Below are 15753 nucleotides of genomic sequence, written 5' to 3' on the forward strand. Positions count from 1 at the left end.
ACAAGAAAAATAACAATTTAGGAATTACCAGCCAATTAAAGTAAGGGATAAAGCTTATGATCTGGCCAAAATAGGAAATTAACACTGTTTGCCAAATAATATAATTAGTAGGCATTGTTTTCAAACTATATTTTTTACTAACATCTCGAGTCTAAAAGACTCAATTTAGGGCCTATAAATCGAGTCTTTGAGACTCAATTTTCATGGTTTGATCACGTTTGATGTGACATTTTTTCCACGTGGTGACTATCTGGAAATCTAGTTTCTAAGACTCGATTTATAAACCACCCTGCTTTTTAATTGCGTGTGCGTTTTAAGTGTGTGTATGTGATTATTGGTACATTTTTAATATAAGTACAGAGAGGAAAATAAAAGGAGGTCATCGGAAATAGTACAACCCACAGCCACTCGATCCAGCCAACCCACAGCCAGCCAGACCACGCCACGCAACCCAGGCCGCGCTGCCCAGGCCAATCTAGGTCTCTAGATTCTTTCTCTCTTTGATCTAATTGTGCTGGATTGTTGTGTTTCTGGTGTGTCTCTGATTTGATTGTGTTGGATTGTTGTGTTTCTTGGATTTAATTTTTTTTTTGGGTATTTCTGGGAATGGCTGAGAGACTTGAGACTTAAAATTTTTTTGGTTTATAAATCGAGTCTTCGAGACTTGATTTCCAAGTGGACACTATGTGGAAAAAATACCACATCAGACATGATTAGACTATGGAAATTGCTTCTTTAAAACTCGATTTATAGGCCAAAATCGAGTCCTTGAGACTCAAGATATTAGTAAAATATATACTTTTAAAACCATGCTTATTGATTATATTATTTGAAAAACACTGTTAATTCCCAATTTTGGCCGCCATAACCGAGAACCTGGTATCAGACAAACCAAACACCGAGTTGTTGTTATCACTATCCTCCGTACCATCATCGTTGGTTACCGGAAGAAGCAGTGAAGTGAGCATACAAGCACCGATTGCGAACTCATCTCTACACGACCTCAACTTCTTACTCATCTTCTTCTTCATCAGCTGATTTTGTCCGATTAATAGTAATTATTATTAGTCCGATTAATAGTAATTATTATTTATCCGACTTCGCCCTCCACACTCCACAGGTATTGCTCACTCTAAATTTCTCTACAATTTTATTAATTTTTTTTCATTTCTTTTACACATTTGATGAAATGCTTGTATGCTTATAAAATCCACTTAAAAAACAATATATATATATATATATATATATATATATATATATATATATATTTTATGGGATTCATGGGAATCTTCCATCTTGGACCATAAAATTTATCAGATTCCTATTATACCCATAAAAATATATAAAATCGCATGGCCATTTTAGGCAAAACACACCACAACCCTTTTATTTATGGACAAGGTTTGCAGGAAATGCTGCATACAAGGCAAGGTGTCAATTCGTGAGAGTGACAAGTGTCCTAGGTAATGTGCAATGCACATGACCAGTTAACTCAAATTTGATGACTAACGGTGTTAGAATTTTGCTTTAGAACCGTTTGCTCTCTCTCTAAATCAGACGTTCTCTATCTTCGTCCAAGATCTCTCTCTCATCCTTTGTGCTCAGCCTAGCCACATCCACTCATTCCCTCTCCACTGGCCTCACTCCGCCGCGTTTCCACCTCTTTTTGCCGCCAAGAACCACTGCTTCAGCACCTTCTTTCGCAGAAATCTCTTTGGTGAAGACGAGTACGATAACTTAGAATTTTTCAAGGTTTGTTAACTAATTGGCTTCCAAATCCCTCTCTCTTATTTATTTATTTATTTTAATTTACAAAATCTCCTTAAATCCCTTAATATCTTTGAGGGTTTTAGGATTTTATGTGGGTAAATTGTACAGTTTTTTATATTTTAGAGATTTTGGGGTTTGCCATGCATATAAAATTTCTCTTTGTTGGGGGTGTGGGTGTTTTTTTTTGGGATAATTACAGTAAACCCACCTGAGGTTAGGCCCGATAACACTATGCCTACCCGTGGTTCAAAACTTATCACTTTGCCCACCTGAGGTGCCTTCCGTTAGGGCTCTGTTACCCACCTCTCTGTTTGCCGTTAGAAAAACACATTTTTAAAGAAAAACAAACATAACAAAGATAAAAAAGTTAGGACTTCTTATTCCTTAAGAACTTCTTTGAGAACAAAACACAGGAATAGCACAGATCAAATGCTATTCCTGATTAAAAGTGATATCATTGAGCATTTGTTTTTTTTTTTATAGATCTCTCCAACTTTTATTCAAACCAAACCAAACCCCAAAAAAAAAAAAAAATTCCAAATCCCAGAAAACACAAGCCACAAATCTAGAAAAAAAATCAGATCGCGCCGGCAAGATCGCGACGGCGCGATCTCGCGCAGGCGAGATCGCGACGTCGATCGCGATCGCGCCGTCGCGAGATCGTGACGTCGATCGTGATCTCGCCTTCGTGAGATCGCGATCGACGCTTCGCGAGATCGCGCCGTCGATCACGATCTCGATCCGGCGCGATCTCGCCTTCGATCGCGATCTCGATTCAGCGCGATGTCGCGAAGGCGAGATCGCGCTGTCGATCGCGATCTCGCGAAGGCGAGATCGTGCCGTCGCGAGATCGCGACGTTGATCGCGATCTCGCCTTCGCGAGATTGCGCCGGCGAGATATGATTTTTTTTCTGGATTTGTGGCTTGTGTTTGGTTTGGTTTGGTTTGAATTTTCTGGGATTTGGACTTTTTTTTTGTTTTTTTTTTTTTTTTTGGGTTTGGTTTGGTTTGAATTTTCTGGGATTTGGAATTTTTTTTTTTTTTTTTTGGGTTTGGTTTGGTTTGAATAAAAGTTGGAGAGATCTATAAAAAAAAACAAAAATAAAAAAACAAATGCTCAATGATATCACTTTTAATCAGGAATAGCATTTGATCTGTGCTATTCCTGTGTTTTGTTCTCAAAGAAGTTCTTACGGAATAAGAAGTCCTAACTTTTTGATCTTTGTTATGTTTGTTTTTCTTTAAAAATGTGTTTTTCTAACGGCAAACGGAGAGGTGGGTAACAGAGCCCTAACGGAAGGCACCTCAGGTGGGCAAAGTAATAAGTTTTGAACCACGGGTAGGCATAGTGTTATCGGGCCTAACCTTAGGTGGGTTTACTGTAATTATCCCTTTTTTTTTTTTTTTGATAAACGGGGGTGTGGGTGTTGATTTTGGGGCTTATTGGGTTTGAAAGATTTGAGGTGAAGAAGGATGGGGTTGAAAGGGTGTGATGGATCATGGAGCACACAGACCTTTATTTCTAATTACCTTGATTGTCAATGGCTATCAACAACCATTATTCTTCTCTGAAATTTAGTTGTGTAAATATTATATATCTATGTTTGACAGCGATTATATTTTTTCTGAAATCTAGTAAAAAATGCATGGTACTAATTTTAATGCCACTTTTGTAACATTGGTTACATTGATTCTTTTTCTTGTGAAATCTTTTGTTGCTAAATTTGTTCTGTATTTTGTGGATAAAACAAAAATAGACTAAACAATGATATTATTTTTGTACCTAGCTATAAGTACTGTAGCTCTCCCATATTTGTTGTTGGCCCTTATGGGTACATAGCTATAGGTTCTGCTGTTTTATTGGTGTCCAAAATAAGCTAATAGTTTGTTAACTTGGGTTCTCTTCTTACTATCTTTGTTATAGTTGATTGGCTTACTCAAAGAACTTGGGTATACTGAGAAAATGATTTACATATTTTAACAAAAGCAATTTAGCTTTTGAAGCTTTTGTACATTCACATTAAATTTTGAGTTGTATAGTTTTTTCTTGGGGAAACATTGGCATCTTGAACTGGAGCAAAACATTGAATAAATTTGCTAGTGATATTCAATAGAAAATAATGCATTGTGAGAACTCACACTAACTTCTTTTTTCTTTTTTTGTTTCCGGTCCTTGCTAACCTAGTTCTTTATCTGGTTGAATTTATTTTTGGTAAAGATATCTTTCTTGCTTCTAATATTTTAAATTGTCGGCTATATAACTTTTTGTTTAAAAACTTTTTACCCCTAGGTGTCTTTGTTGACAGGGATCATAGAAATTCTTTATTCTTGGTTAATAACTTTGTTTTGTTTAATCTTGTTTTCTTTCACAATTTTTTGCAGATGTGTCAAGCCAATACCAGATAAGTAGTACCGATTTTGTGGTACTCCACTTTACAATGAAATATTTAGAAAGGTTAAAGAGTGCCTTCATGAATTTTTTGGAACAAGGTTTTTTTGGGATCCAATTGAGCAGTCAACTCTCTTTTTCTGAATTGAATTGGTAGTGACGACAATGGAAGGGCTGCCACAGTTGCGCCACGTGAGATCATCACAGCATTTGCTCTTGAAACATACACTTTTTCCCTACCTTTTTTGCTAGAATTATGTATTTTGGTGCTAGAACCTTGAAACATATACTTGTATCGAAGTCTATATTTCAATAGAACCCTTGTTATTGTGGTTTTGTAATCAAAGCATATATTTCAATAGAATTTGTACATTTTTAGATTAAAATGCTTTTGTTTTTTGTTTTTTTGTGTTGAGTTTTAAGATTGCAAGATTGCAATTGTCAACTAAAATTGGTATGTTGTCTACCAATTTTGATGAGGGAAAAAAATACAAATTAAAGATGATAAAGTCTCTTCTTATACCATCTTTTTGTTTTTTTATGAAATCAAAACTACCATAATTGGCTTGGTAACATTTCAAAAGATAAACCACAAGCATCATTATAGATATTAAAATATTTAGAAAAGAATAATTATATTTTATTCCATCTCTTGGTTTGTACGGTATATAAAGATTTTTTAATAAATGAACAAGAACACTCATGCGACAAAATTGAACAATACAACAATACAATACATACTCTGCCAAGTCTTTCGCCTTATTACCTAAATTAAACTAGAAAGGAAACTTAACTAAAATTGAACGATAGATCCCTTTATAACCTTCAAACAATAAGATCACCACAATGAAGAAAGGTAAAGAAAGGGTTTCAACGCCAATTTCTTTACAGACAAATGTGACTTAATCCTGCCCAACCTCTAAAGAATGATGGTCTCCTCTACTGCATTCTGTGAAAAAAAGTTAGCCAAAGGTCAGATACTTGAATATGTTAAGAAAGTAGTTACTAAGCATTACCTTCAAAACTTTTAAGTTTTAACAAAGATTTTCATAAATAAATTCCCTGCATATCCAAAATCAACAAAAGAAAAAGAGCTAAAAAGGACCAGACACTGCCAAATCCATACATGTTATGCATTTCTTGTTCACACAAAGCAATTGCACCTATTACAAAATAGGTGAAACCAGCAAAAGAACTAAACATGCCTATAACTTCAAAATCCCCACCATTAACTTATCCCAACTTACAATCATTCGTAGCCCACTAATCTACAGCTAATTAATGGCACTGGTAGATTACTTAGCACATTAATTTAGCTCGTGTAAATATGAGACACATAATGCAATGTGTACTATAGCTTAACTAGATTTATAGCTATAGAGCATAAATATCAAACTACACATAAATATTCTAGTAACACTTCTATGCCTTCCAAAAGACCATAACTCTCTAGCAATCAAGCAATGAATTACCAGAAAATCATGCATGAAAGCTTATTTCAAGTTGCAACCATGAATTTGGTGTCTACCAAAGTTACATTAGGCATTCAAATCAGTCAAGGTCTCCCTATGATAGTTCACATAGATTTCATATTCTGAAACTAAAAGAATTTAAATTTTATTCAACAAAACAGATTAAGACCTAAGGCCCAAAGAACCACACCCAGCGGATGATAAAAAAATAAAAAATAAAATTCATCAACTCAGAAACATTTTAGCAGCGCAAAGTCGCGGACTACAACTAAACCCCCATTACAACAAGTCAGCACCTAACACCAGTAATCACTATCCAACCAAAACCAACAAAAAACATAAGCTCTTAAACACAATTCCAGCAGCACTCTACGCTATAGAACTCAACTAAGATCAGGCCAAGCTCCAATATTCAATCTTTAAAAATAAAAATAACAAATGGAAATTCTAAAAACAAATTTAAGGAAATGTGTTAGTTACCCACATAAAAGTTATAATGAATTCTATCATTTTTGATGGGTTGTTGGTATAAGCAGAAGTTTTAATTTACGAAATCTCCTAAAATCTCCAAAATGTAAAAAATTGTACGATTTACCCACATAAAATCCTAAAACCCTCAAAGATATTAGGGGATTTAAGGAGATTTTGTAAATTAAAATAAATAAATAAATAAGAGAGAGGGATTAGGAAGCCGATTAGGTAACAAACCTTGAAAAATTCTGAGTTGTCGTATACGTCTTCACCAAAGAGATTTCTGCGAAAGAAGGTGCTGAAGCGGTGGTTCTTGGAGACGCGGTGGCAAACAAAGGTGGAAACGCGGCGGAGTGAGGCCGGTGGAGAGGGAATGAGTGGATGTGGCTAGGCTGAGCACGGAGGATGAGAGAGAGATCTTGGACGAAGATAGAGATTTAGAGAGAGAGAGCAAACGGTTCTGAAGCAAAATTCTAACACCGTTAGTCATCAAATTTGAGTTACCTGGTCATGTGCATTGCACATGACCTAGGACACTTGTCACTCTCACGAATTGACACCTTGCCTTGTATGCAGCATTTCCTGCAAACTTGTTTGCAGGAAATCCTTGTCCTTTATAAACCCTACACCCAGCCACACTTCAGCCAAAATGGGTTTCTGATGGAGTTCTTCAATTGATGCCAAACTCCTCTCTGAAAATCCGATCCAAGCACGGCGCCGATCTATTCCATCTGAACTTCGATCCAAGCACGCCGATCTACAAGCGCCGATCCACTCCTCTTCTACCTATAACATTTCTCATTCTTTTCTCTCTTTTTCCAAACTGGGTTTCTCATGGAGTTCTTCAATTGTTGCCACTCAGATCCCACAAGAGAATTACCTGACTGAACGATACATTGTTCTTGTACAAAGATATCAAGGTCAGATTCACTTTCTTTTAGCTCATACTTGCCATGAATATCTCCCATTGTTTGTTCTAGGCTCAGCACAAACTTTGTTTACCAATTATTTATTTCTTTTTGGTATTTTTTTTTGCTTATCTTTGATCTGCTTAAAATGATTAGTACGTAGTTAAAAGGTGGAATCTAATGATTAGTACCCAACATTCCACCCCTTAATACTATGTTAGATTCTGAATAGTCCAAAGTTTTTTTTTTTTTTTGACTTTACAGACACATTCACACACGTACTGATGAGAAAAGAAACAAAAGAACAACAAAAAGATGTTAATTTGGTCAAACAATGCACATAGACCAAAGTTTTTTTTTTTTTTTTTTTTGACTTTGGGTCTGATTTCTCTGGTAATTTTGGGTCTGATTTCTCTGGTAATCAATCACTAAACTAAACAAAGTTGTAAAAATCATAAGAGAAGAAAGGGTTACATATCCTTCTCGATCTGCAGGGAGATTTCAGCCCTTTCCTTCCATGCTTTCCGTTGATCAACAACGAACCACAACTCACTATAATTCTTCACTACTCCTACAGGTTTGACGGAGTTAAGCTGTCTGGAGGGAATTTCTTTGTATCAATCAGTATGCTCAATATGAACGAAGAGAGTCAATCAAGTTCCAGTTCTACACCTTTGAGTAGTAGTAATTCGGAGAATTTGAATCCGACTGCTAATTGGAATTTGAATGATTCACTTACTGAACCCATGACTACTACTATTGATGATTATAATTTTCCATCATCCACCACTGAGGGTTCTGATGATGGTATTTATGAGGGTCATCTAGGTCGTAATCCTTCCAGTGAAGGTATAGTGGAGCTGCAATCTGATATACATGAGACATTGGAGTCGTTGATGATTAACAGTAGTCCCCAAGATTTTCTGGGTGCGGAGTCACATTTGAATGATTTCAACATAAACGAAGTACAAGGTGAAGCCTATACGGAACTCAGCTTCTCAAGTGGAAATATGGAACCTGTGGGGGTCGAATACAGCTCAGTAGCAGGTATCTTTTTGATTTTGTTCTTGGTGTGTATGTTAGTTCAATATGGTGCAATTATATAATCTGTATGTCTCTTTTCCATTCTGCAGTTACATCTTCTAGGTCTCCTGTCGAAAGTGAGGAAATCGTTGCTTTGGTAGACTCGTCTCCTTCCCCAATGATTAGACCACGTCCACCACAACCCCCATTAACTATGGAAAATCGGTATGCAGTGTTCCTAATTGTAACAATGTCATATTCTGTTTGGCACAGAAAAAGAAAAAGAAAAAGAAAAAGTTACAATGCCTTTCATGTGTTTGTATGCTAGTTGTGTTTCCTCTGTGTGTGTGTGTGTGTGTCTGTGTGTGTGTGTGTGTGGTTCTTTAAATTAATAGATAAATAATTAAATCATATGTCAATGGGAAAAAAAGGATGAAAATGTGACATCACCTAGCTGTCAAAAATATCTGAAATAATGCTCTTTTCTTCATGAATCAAAGTAGTTGACTATTCCTGTAATAATTCTATGCTATTTTCGAACGCATTTACATCTATGTAGCTTCTAATGAGAAGGAGACGTTTTGTGTTTCAAATGGAAGACTGCTGTCTTTCATTTGTACTTACGTCAGTCGCCCTTCATATGGGTGGATAGATTATGGACATCTCATGCCTGTGTTTCCAGATATTAAATCTCAAATCTAATTTCATTGCATTTAATTTAAATTTGGAAAGCAGTAAGAATTCTGAAGCTGTGATTCCTGTGGATGTGTTCCATTAGATTTTATGTCATCTTTGTGATAATAATGTGAGAGCAAGTTTGTGTGTTGGGGGGGAGAAAGGGGGGGGGGGGGTGGGGTTTGAGCTTTTGAGATTCAGTGGGTGTTACCAAAGAGTGTAATTGATCTCTTATTTGGTTGGAGTAATTGGGTTGGAAAACATTCATTGGATACTTGGAATCTAGTTCCCTTATGTTTGATGCGGACATTGTGGAAGGAACGAAATTGTCGCACTTTCGACAATGCAGAAAGTTTGGTGACTCAATTAAAATACTTTGTTAGATTTTTGTTTGATTGGTCTTGTGCAGGGGGCTTTGCCAATGGCAATTCCATTGTCGATTTTAAAGAGTCACTTTACTTCTGTGTATAAGTTATTTTTTGCAAGTCTTTAGGCTACTTTGTGTCCATTATATGTGTACATATAGACTCTTTCCTCAATAAAACACCATTACTTATAAATAAATAAAAAATGTGAGATCAAGTGGGGTTGGTATACATGCTTATGAATTTCAATTGGAGGTCAAAATGAGATGGTATAAGGGTTGTAAAGTTGGTGTCATCTTAGTGGAAACCAATCAAGGACAGGACTAAACCAAAAAAAAAAAAATACTCCGGCATAAAAATAAGTTGTGGATAAGTCTTTGCTTTGTGAGCACGTCTGGCAGGATGCTAGTCTGGCAATTTGCACTTTATTAAGGGAAGAGTAGAATGGAAGTTTAGAGCGGTCACTTATCACTGCTGATACATTTTTTTCTCCCTATTTGCTGTTGTAAGGAGATGTGCCTAACTTGATAAGGACAAGTTGATGTTTAGACTTGGGGTTCCCTAGATCTGATTTCTAAAATTTCTTCTCAGTTGCTACCTTATGCTTGAATTGGGATGGCTGAATTGAATTAGATTATTAGTTATTAGAATAATACGCCAATGAGGGAAGTCGTGCGCTCAAGACCCACTGGGTGCTTATGTAGATTACCGGTAAAAAAATTATACTTTTTCTTAAATGGAAGACTTTAGATAGCATTATTGATGCAGGAGAACCAGAACAAAATGAAATAATAGGAAAATAAAGGATATGACCTAGGAGTCAGCACCTAGGCCTTGGAGTGAGCACCAAGCGGGGAAACTACTAGGAGTCAGCATTTAGGGTGGATTTGGAGTCAGCAATAGACCAAAGAAAGACCAAACGACAATTTTTTTCATTTATCAAAATATCATCTATCTCCTCAAGGAGTACAATAGGTTGTTTATAAAGGATTGCTAGACCCTAGTTCTAATTGGCTTAGGAAACCCCAATTGCCTTATTAGAAAAATAACCTTGCTTCCAAATTAAAATACTAATAGCCTAATAAACTACTAGGACCTAAAATATAAAAATAAAATTGACTCGCAAATATAAATAATACTAATAAAAATCTTCTTGCATCTCCCGCATCATTCTCCTCTAGTTGGAGAAGACTTGACCTTGAGTTTTAAAGCGTTGAAGAATTAGGATGCTGACAACTAACACTTGCTTTAAGTCTGGAATCACCTTAGGGAGCACAAGAAAAGAAAAGCCTTGAATTCCACCATGTCAAACTCTTCTGGAATAACAAAATCAATATGCGGAATCAATGCAAACTTATCTTGAACCATTGGAAGCACTATGTTATCCACTTTCTCCACTTTAGCAAACTCTCTGTCATCATGCACCATGGAAGGCTGATCAAAAGTAGATTCATTAGCTTCCAATATCAAATCATGTGCCCCCTCTAACAGAATACTCTCTTTAGAAACCATCTCTTCACCTTGCTGCTCTTCAATAGATTCGTTTCCTGTTAACTTCAACTTTGCATTCTTAACTTTTATGTCATTTGCAAAATTTGCATGCTCAAAGAATTTCCCCATCCCATTTAACCAATTGACAAAATCCCATGGATTATTTTTTCAACCGTCAAAATAAGGTGCTTTTGATATTGCCATAATAACTCAATGAACAAGAATCTTATTGATTGATGTTTACTGGAATAATGATATTGTGAGCGGTTTTTTTTTTTTTTTTTTTTTTAATGGGGTAGTTGGGTCAGGTAAATGCTGGGTTGAAGTTGAAGTGGGACCAGTGGTTTTAATTGGGCTGAATAGATTGGGCTGGATGACAAGTTCTGGTTTACTTTTTTATTTTTTGGTATCACGTCAAGAAATGGTGGGTTAATATCTTTCTAAGGGGAAACAAAAACTGTGTTTGGGTCACACTGGATTGGATAGTGTTTTAGAAACAAGTGTGCTGGAGTCTTAAAACTATGTTGCACGGACACGGACACGGACACGACACGGACACGGACACAGGGATACGCCAATTTTTTAAAAATAAGGACACGACACGGCGGGGACACGGCGGTTAAATAATTAATTAAATTTTATATTTAGGCATATTTTTAAATATTTTTAGACATAAAATACGTTTATGTCTAGAATTTAAATTAGGCAACTGACTGAGCTGATTTTTCACTTTCAATATTCATTTTAGTAAAATCACCTATAATATTTAACTTTAATAAATAAATAAATAAAACTATAGCAGGACATACAAAAACAAAAATCACTAAATTTCTAATGGATTTTACTAATATGTATCCTAAGGGCGCAAAATACTAAACCAATTTTGAAAAAAGTTTATCAGAAATTAAAAAAATTTTGACAACTTTTTTAATTCTTAATAAAATTTTTTCAAAAATAGATTTGTTAACAGGACCCATTTATAATAAACATTATAATTTGAGGCAAAACAAAAGGCTGAAGGGCTGAGTAAAGAAACACAGTAACGGGACAGTGAGAGTGGGATTATAAAAAAAAAACGCGTTATAAGTAACCCACTAACCCATTCAGTCATTCACCCAAACCAAATGGCCGAATATCTGAAAAAAAAGAAAAAACAGAGAGAAGCTTAAAGAGGTAGGACCTGACGCCGAGAGAGAGAGAGATCGGAAGGGACAAACACGGCGTCGACGTCGATGGAGCTCGCCGATCGGCCCGATCTAGCTCCGGCGAGGAACAGAGGGCAGCGGCAGCAGCGGGCAGAGCAGAGGGTGGATGGGTTGAGAAGTGAGAACTTGAGATGTGGGTTTCGGGACTTCTCAGGCTTGTTGTTTCACAAAATCAATGGTATTGGTAAGTCAAAATCTGTGATTTCCTTTTTTTTTTCACCGCTGGCGTGTCGGAGCCGTGTCGGCGCCGTGTCGGAGAAGCGAAAAAAAAAAAAAAAAAGAGACACTCGCCGGACACCGGAATCTGGCGAGTCGTACCCGTTCCGGTGTCCGACACGTGTCCGACACCGACACGACGCCAAAAATGGCGTGTCCGTGCAACCTAGCTTAAAAGTTAAAACAAAAAGTCCAGGTGACGAATTAACTTTTGAGATCGGGTTGATGGGTTGCTGGTGGACTTGCTATGGCACGGCGGTGAGCTAGTGATGGTCATGGCAATGCGAGGCAAGGATGGAAGGGATTGAAGCTGCTGGCTGTGAGTCTCTGCAACTGGGGCTTGCGAGCTTGTATAGAGGTAGTCATGGTGGCAAGTGAGAACTGATGGAGGTTGATCTCCTGCGCAAGGAAGACCAAAAATTGATGAACCAAGGTTAGCGGTGACAGAACTTCTTTGTCTTTGTGGTTGCAACGGGTTTGGTGATTTGAGTATGGACTTAGGATCTGTGGCCATGGGGTTGGGGTCTTGGAGTGGCTGGGATGTGTGTCAAATTGTCAATGGTGGTTGGTGCTGGCAGGATTTTTTGTGGGGTTTTCTAGTGGTGGTAAGAAGACAATGGTGATTGGGATTTATAATGGGTTGTGACGGTGGTTCAGCAGATTTTTTTTTTTTTTTATTTATTTATTTTCTGTGTGAGTTTTCTGGTTCTGGATTGACTGCGGTGATGCTTCAAACAGATTGATGTTTGCTCTGATACCAAATATGATGCAGGACAACCAAAACAAAATGAAATAATAGGAAAATAAAGGATATGACCTTGGAGTTAGCACCTAAGCCTTTCTTGGAGTTAGCACCAAGTGGGGAAACCACTAGGAGTTAGCACCTAGGGTGGACCTAGAGTCAACACCAGACCAAAGAAAGACCAAACGACAATTGTTTTCATTAATCAAAATATCAACCATCTCAAGGAGCACAATAGGTTGCTTCTAAAGAATTGCTAAACGCTACTTCTAAGAGAACTAGCAATAGTGTTGCTAAATAGCTATACTGCTATTTTTAGCACCACTAATACTTAAAATACATGCTACAGCAATGGTGCTATAGCTAAATTTTTTTTAGCTATTTGCTTCAGTGCATAGCCATAAATGGTAGCCATAAATGGCTGTGCATTGTAGCAAGTAGCTAAAAAAAAATTATTAAGCTCTCTCTCCCTCGTTTTCTTGGCAATCAAGCAGAGCAAAATCCAAAGTTCCAAACAAATGAATTAAAAAGAGACAAAACCCAGATCTTTGTTTTACCTGAGGAATTGTTGGCCTTGACTCAATCTGGCTCCCTTTGCTCAAAACAAAAATGAAAAGCAGAACCACTACTCCACACGATACCCACCACAACACATTCGGAAATTGCCTTCTCATTGGCCTTTGAAAGTCCACGTCTCTGCCTCATACTCTTTAATTACAAGAAAATGATTTCCAAGAAAACTGTTTTCCCAGAAAATTTAGATTAAAAAAGGAAAGGAAATGTTATGGCTTTACGGTAATCTATTACAGATCAAAAGGTGGGAGTTTGAGATCTGTAACAGAAGTGGAATTTGGTTTCGAATTATTGGATTTTTTTTCTTTAAAAAAAAAAAATTGTTGGTGTTTGAGAAATATTGGTTTTGAATTATTGGTTTTAATTCATTTTTTTTTAATTTAAAAAAAAAATATTTGGCTGAGTTTCTAATATAAGTTTGATTAGATTTTTAGATCATATATTTCTGTGTGTGTGTATATCATAGCTTGATTTCATTACTCTTTGTGGGTGGTTCTTGGTTGGCAGTGGTTGTGGATTGTGCCATTGATTGGTTTGTGATGTTTTTTTCGTAGTGAGATGTATTATTTTATTATAGTAGATATATTATTTTATTATGATGTTTATATTATTTTATTGTGTTGAAAGCTAAAATAGATCTTATGAGATTCTTATGAGATTCTCCAATGGAGTCCTCCATTGGGAGATTCAGTTTTGTAGGGAGGTGCATAATCGTGAATTGGAAGCTTTCAGGAGCTTCATCAACTCCATTTATAGCACTCCTGTAAGGGGAATCGAGGAGGATAAGAGATTTTGGCTGCCTTGTAAGAGTAAGGGGTTCACGGTTAGTGCTTACTACCATCTTCTTGTTGGCCATAGTGAGCATATTTTCCCTTGGAAAAGTATTTGGAAGCAGAAGATCCCCTCTAGAGTGGCTTTTTTTGTCTGGACCGCAGCCTTGGGGAAATGTTTGACTATTGACAATCTAAGGAAAAGAAAGGTTTGCATTTTGGATTGGTGTTATATGTGCAAGTGTAGTAGTGAAAGTGTTGACCATCTTTTCCTTCATTGCCCAGTTGCTTCGGAGTTATGGGATATGGTTTTTGGTTTATTTGGAGTGTGTTGGGTCATGCCTTTGTCTGTTGTTGGACTCTTTGCTTGCTAGCAAGGTCACTTTGGTCGCCACCGCAATGGAGTTATTTGGAAGGTCGTTCCTCTTTGTTTGATGTGGTGTATTTGGAAGGAGAGGAATAGTAGATGCTTTGAAGATTTTGAGCGTGCTATGCCTGACCTCAAGCTTCTTTTCATCCGAACCTTACTTGAATGGTTCTCTGTGTGGAGAAACCATCCTTTTTCTATTTTGGATTTACTTGACTTTTGTAATTTTCGTTCTTGACTTGTTCCCCCCTTATACTCCCTGTGTGCTTGGGTGTATCTTTTTTTATTATCTATGAATTCTTATTACTTATAAAAAAAAAAAAGCTAAAATAGATCTACTGTTGCTGAATGTTTTGTAAAATGAGTAGGTAAAATAGATAAAATAGCTTTTTGTGGTGCCAAATAGCTAAAAAAATAGTTCCACTACTGTGGATGCTTTAATTGGCGTAAGAAACCCTAATTGCCTTATTACAAAAATAACCATGCTTCCAAATTAAATAACTAATAGCCTAATAAACTACTAGGATCTAAAATATAAAAATACAATTGACTCGCAAACATAAATAATCTAAATAAAAATTTTCTTGCGTCTCTTGCATCAGTTATTAGATTATTGCATGATTTGAAATATTGTGGTAGACCTCAAAGAACAGTGATGCATTAGTTTCTTCTATTTTACCCTTTTACTGGTTTATATTAAGAATAATGAAATGCAACTGAATAGAATATAAGCTTTTGGGCAAAAGGCCAATGGCTGTAACATTAAGATGCCTATGCAAATAAGACTGGTGCAGACAGACATAAGAATAATGTGGATCTTTAAGAACTCAATACTAAATTTAGGGTTTTTGATGGGATGTTGAAGGGTTCTTGAATTGGGTTTGTTATTAAGGGTTTAGGTAGGGTTAGCTAATGAAAAATGATTGGATCTTGAATGAGTTTGATGGCTGCTTCGGGTTAAACAGCAAGTAGAATGAGAAACAAAGAAAGATAAACTCTAGGCAATAAGAATTCTAGTTGTTTGGTGCCGCTACATTCATGTGCTTAATATTAAGATTTTATTATTTATTATTATTTTTTTATCCTCAGTCAATTTTTATGGGTCAGCTATCTATATTAGCAGGTTGGGAATTAAAATTTAATAGATGTGACTCCCTCGGTGTGGTCAGTACTTCATACTGTCAGGCAGCAAAGCGTACACTTGTTCAATAATTATGACGGTTCACCAGGGCCTCCTTCCTCTCACTCGTAGGGGTCACTAGCACTCATTTTGTTTCCCACTCTCTCTTTATCCTCCCAACCCCACACCCCCCCCC

General features: G+C 36.6%; 1 protein-coding gene and 2 long non-coding RNA genes across 3 annotated transcripts in view; 2 read left to right on the plus strand and 1 right to left on the minus strand.

Moving 5' to 3' along the window:
• The first annotated feature begins 1421 nt into the window (after positions 1 to 1421).
• On the plus strand, positions 1422 to 4545 carry LOC126720860 (uncharacterized). The gene is made up of 2 exons (XR_007653712.1): positions 1422 to 1752; positions 4153 to 4545. It is a non-coding gene; the product is annotated as an uncharacterized LOC126720860 (long non-coding RNA).
• Positions 4546 to 4777: 232 nt separating this feature from the next.
• Positions 4778 to 6681, minus strand: LOC126720861 (uncharacterized). The gene is made up of 2 exons (XR_007653713.1): positions 6340 to 6681; positions 4778 to 5108 (listed from the first exon to the last, which is right to left on the minus strand). It is a non-coding gene; the product is annotated as an uncharacterized LOC126720861 (long non-coding RNA).
• Positions 6682 to 6775: 94 nt separating this feature from the next.
• LOC126720858 (interactor of constitutive active ROPs 4-like) overlaps positions 6776 to 15753 on the plus strand; it is a 43643-nt gene continuing 34665 nt past the window's right edge. The window contains exon 1 of the mRNA XM_050423693.1: positions 6776 to 7022. The gene's annotated coding sequence lies outside the window, so the exon portion shown is untranslated. The remainder of the gene's footprint in view (positions 7023 to 15753) is intronic.

Source organism: Quercus robur, chromosome 4, assembly GCF_932294415.1.
Source record: "Quercus robur chromosome 4, dhQueRobu3.1, whole genome shotgun sequence".
NCBI classification, from domain to species: Eukaryota; Viridiplantae; Streptophyta; class Magnoliopsida; order Fagales; family Fagaceae; genus Quercus; species Quercus robur.